This window comes from Delphinus delphis, chromosome 1, assembly GCF_949987515.2.
Source record: "Delphinus delphis chromosome 1, mDelDel1.2, whole genome shotgun sequence".
NCBI lineage: Eukaryota > Metazoa > Chordata > Mammalia > Artiodactyla > Delphinidae > Delphinus > Delphinus delphis.
In genome coordinates this window covers 18,368,858-18,373,904 of record NC_082683.1, presented here as the reverse complement: position 1 = coordinate 18,373,904, position 5,047 = coordinate 18,368,858, and positions in this window count along the sequence as shown.

Sequence of the window (5,047 nt, the reverse complement as noted above, 5' to 3'; positions counted from 1 at the left end):
TGAGGTCACTTTCACAATTTTAAATAAGCCAAGTCAGAAATCATTTCAATCCCTGGAGGAGAGTGTCTTTGATCCTCTCATCTTACTTGAACCAGCCCCAAAGGCCTGGACACTTACCCCTTTTCACTGAGTGTTGGCACTGACCCCTGGAGGGTAACCTGGCCACACCTGTCTGCACACAGTCTGTTGGGTAACCAGACCCTGTGAGGGGCGGCAAGGTGGGCAGGAGGCAGGAGGCCTGGGACAGGCTCATTGCAGGTCAGGACAACCTTCCCAACAAGACGGCTTAGTGCCTGCATTCTCTAGAGACCACGGGAGCCAAGCGGAGCCTTCAGCCTCAGCAGTAAAGGGCCTGGAGGAAATCTGGGAAGAATGGATCACTCTCCTGGGATCTCAGGATGGCTGGCTAGCCCTTCTTCCTGTTTAATTGTTGGGTCCACCTTGGTTCTAGAGCTATGAAAGGCCCTACCTGCAGGTCACCCTTTCCCACAGAGGACCAAGAACTGCAATGCAATGAGGACCTAGGATGTGGATCCACCTCTTGCAGAGATAACTGACAAGCCTCCAGTTCAGGGCATCTTATCATTATGGTACCGGCCCTCTCTGACACCCTGGTAATCCCCACTCACAACCATTGTGTCCTCCTAGGTATGTGGGGAATACAGAGGAGACTGGGATCGCTTGAGATGCAGATTGGTTTTGTGAAGACCTATTTGATGGTACCACTGGAAGCAGGCAGTGTCCCAGGCTAACCCAACTCCAAAAAAAAGGAAGATATTCACAGGGCTTTTGTAAATCCCCGAATTGTTCCCGGTCATCCCTCAATTCAGCCCCTTTGTCTCCTCCACCCCCATGCCCTATAATGAATAATAAGCAGAGCAAGTGGGAGGAGGGGGAAATTCCCTTACTACGTGCCAGGTGTGGTTCTGACATCCCACAGTCCATCATCTCCAGCAAGGATTCAGCCCCATACTTTTGGAGATCCCAGGACACCCATATCTTACATATCAGGGAGGCTAGGTTCCTACCAAAGGGGCTTAAAGCAGTAGGCAAGAGAAACTGTTGATGGTGCGGAGGACTGCAGAGGAATCCTAATGCAATTATTTGGAGCTACAGATGGAGTAAAAGGAAAGATATTGATTAAACGTGTCTTCATTTAATACTTACAAGACGAGGTGTTCACTGTTCATTCATTCATCCACCCATCTCACAAATATGTGCCAGGCTTTGTGCTAGGTCCTGGGTGTCCAGCCATAAAGGAGACTCTGCCCCTGTCTGATGGGGCTCACATTCTACATTCTGGTGGGAAGAGAGCCAATAAAAAAAGAAAGAAGATGATTACTGGTGGTACAATGAAGGAAATCGTCAGGGTCGTGGGATAGAGATTAACTGAGGTAACATTAGGTAAGGTATAACTACTGTGTGCTCTGGTCATAAGAGTCAACTGGCTTTTACTGAGGTTTTACTATGTGCCAGGCTCTGGGCTATGTGGTTTTAAATGAGGGATCTCACTTAGTCTTCACAGTAACCTGATGAAGAGGGTTTGGTATCCTTATTTTACAGATGAGGAAATCTCTGAGAGGCAAAATCACTTGCCTGAGGTCACACTGCTAACATGTACCCAAAGCTGGGGTTTTCAACCCAGTTCTGTTTGACTCCTAAGCCTCTTTACCACTAACCTCTTGGCCTAGTTCAGTCAAATTCTGCTCGATTAGGATAGTAATAATAAATAAGCCTATAAATAATAATGACTTCAATAATAATAAGTCTAAGTGATAAATATGTATAAAGTATAAGTGATAATATGACTTAATAGGTCCAATAATAATATTAGACTTTTGTAACATCAGATTGCTGCAAACTTAAGGTAATAACTCATCATTATTTCTCAACATACTTCATTTTATGCCCTGTATTAAACTTCCTGCAACAGTTTTCCACAAACTGAGTGGCTTATAACAACAGAAGTTTATTCTTTCACAGGTCTGGACTCTAGAAAATCAAGGTGTCAGCAAGGCCATGCTCTCTCCAAAGTTGCATGGGGAGGATCCTTCCTTGCTTTTTCCAACTTCTGGCAGCTCCTGGTGTTCCTTGGCTTGTGGCAACATAACTCCTACCTCTGCCTCTGTCTTCACACGGCCTTTCCCCACCCTTTATCTCCAGGTGTCTTTCTTTTTTGTTAATTGAGGTATAGCTGAGTTACAATGTTATATTAGTTTCAGGTATAAAACATAGTGATTCGGGCTTCCCTGGTGGCACAGTGGTTGAGAGTCCGCCTGCCGATGCAGGGGACACGGGTTCGTGCCCGGGTCTGGGAAGATCCCACATGCCGCGGAGCGGCTGGGCCCGTGAGCCATGGCCGCTGAGCCTGCGCGTCCGGAGCCTGTGCTCCGCAACGGGAGAGGCCACAACAGTGAGAGGCCCGCGTACCGCAAAAAAAAAACAAAACAACATAGTGATTCAACGTTTTTATAGATTATACTCCATTTACTTATTATGAATATTGGCTATATTCCCTGTGATGTACAATATATCCTTGTAGCTTATTTATTTTATGCATAGTAGTTTGTACCTCTTAACACCCACCCCTATCTTGCCCCTCCCCCTTCTCTCTCCCCACCAGTAACCACTAGTTTGTTCTCTATATCTGTGAGTCTGTTTTTGTTTTGTTATGTTCATTCATTTGTTTTATTTTTTTAGAGTCCACATATAAATGATAACATACACTATTTGTGTTTCTCTGTCTGACTTATTTCACTTAGCATAATACCCTCCAGGTCCATCCATATCGTTGTACATGGCAGGAATTTATTCTTTTTTAATGACTGAGTAGTATTCCATTTCATATATATATATATATATATATATATATATATATATATATATGTATGTATATCACATCCTCTTTATCCATTCATCCCTTGATGGGCACTTACATTGCTTCCATCTCTTGGCTGTTATAAGTAATGCTGCTATGAACATTGGGATTCATGTATCTTTTCGAATTAGTGTTTTCATTTTCTTTGGATATATGCCCAGGAGTGGAATTGCTGTATCATATGGTAGCTCTATTTTTAGTTTTCTGAGGAACCTCCATACTGTTTTCCATAGTGGCTGCACCAATTTACATTCCCACCATCAGCGTACAAGGGTTCCTTTCTCTCCACATCCTTTGCCAACATTTGTTGTTTGTGTTCTTTTTGATGATGGTCATCCTGACTGGTGTGAGGTGATATCTCATTGTGGTTTTGATTTGCATTTCTCTAATAAGTAGCAATGTTGAGCATCTTTTCATGTGCCTGTTGGCCATATGTATGTCTTCTCTGGAAAAATGTCTATTCAGGTCTTCTGACCATTTTTAATCAGGTTGTTTTCCTTTTTTTATATTGAGTTGTATGAGCTGTTTATATATTTTGGATATTAACCCCTTATCAGTCATATCATTTGTAAATATTTTCTCCCATTCAGTAGGTTTTCTTTTCATTTTGTTGATGGTTTCCTTTGCTGTGCAAAAGCTTTTAAGTTTAATTAGATCCCATTTATTTTTGCTTTTATTTCCTTTGCCTTAGGAGACAAATTCAAAAAAATATTGCTACGATTTATGTCAGAGAGTGTTCTGCCTATGTTTTCTTCTAGGAGTTTTATGGTTTTCCATCTTACATTTAGGTCTTTTCTCTTGGTGTCTTCTTCTAAGGACACCAATCATTGGATTAAGGCACACTGTAATCCAGTATGACCTCATCTTAATTTAACAAATTACATCTCCAAAGACTCTACTTCCAAAGAAGGTAACATTCACAGGATTTAAGCAGACATGAAGTTTTGGGGGACATGCTTCAACCCAGTACAGCCCCCAAGGACAAATTTCAACCCTCTCTTACAGCACATCTCATGGACTGTGTTAAGTGGGAGTCACTGGCTTGTCTTCCCCCACAAGATGAGCTCCATGTTTATCTCTCAGTTCCCAGCGTTACGTGAAGACCCAGCATAGAGTCTTAAAGGGGCTGATCAACATCTGTGGCTGAGCTGCTTCTGAAAACTGAGCTGCTTCTGAAAAGCTTTAGATTACATTTTGGAAAATCGAATTTTATTTTAACCCAAATTTTTGTAAGGCAAAGAAATTGGATGATTTTTTAAAGATGGATATGTGGCTCCTTAAATTTGGGGCATGCCTTTCTTTATTCATTGGTGGGGTCCTATCTCATTTCAGCAAAGAAAATGCCCAAGTGCCTGGCATAAATTGATACTCAGTAAACATCTGTTTAATGAATAAAACTAGAGTTTTAAACTAGAGTTTAAAAATCATTGAATTAAATGCACTTCCACGCTTTCTTCCTCTCTCCTTTCACAATCACACTCTATTTCTGCTTAGAGTTTATGGAGGGGGAGAGCAAGGGAGAAAGGGGACCTCAGGTATCACAGAGAACTGCTCTCATTGTTTAGATGAGGAAATGGGACCAGAGAGTGGACAAGACTTGCCCAAGGAGACCCAACAAGGTGGCGTCCAATGCAAGAAACCTAGGTTTCCCAACTTCCAGTTTTTCCACCCTATTGCAATGCCTCTCACCTGCCCCTACAGATTCACATTTTGATTATGAGGCTAAGGAGAAATGAAGGTCATGGTGTCCTATTTTATCTCCCCCAAGATGAGTTCTGTAACATCAAAGACCATTACCCTGATCACTACAAGATGTGTACGAATGTTTTTGTTGTTGTTGTTTTGTTTGTTTGCTTGTGTTAGGTGTCTGGGCTTGCTGTTGTGGACAATATTACAATATAATCTTGCAGAGGAAGTAAAGGAAAATAAAGAAAATGACTGTTCATTCAGCAACAGCCACTGTGTTTCTTTATCACTCCTAGAATGAGGAGGTGCTTGCTTCTGTCGACACAGCTTTTGTCAGTTTCTCTTGCACCTCCTGGGGTGCAAGAGAGAAGCAGCATTTGAGAGACATAGATTCTGCATCTGGATACCTGGGTTCTGGTCCCACCTCTGATCCAAACTAGTTGCATGATCTTGGGCAACTCCAATCCCCTCTCTGGATCTCAG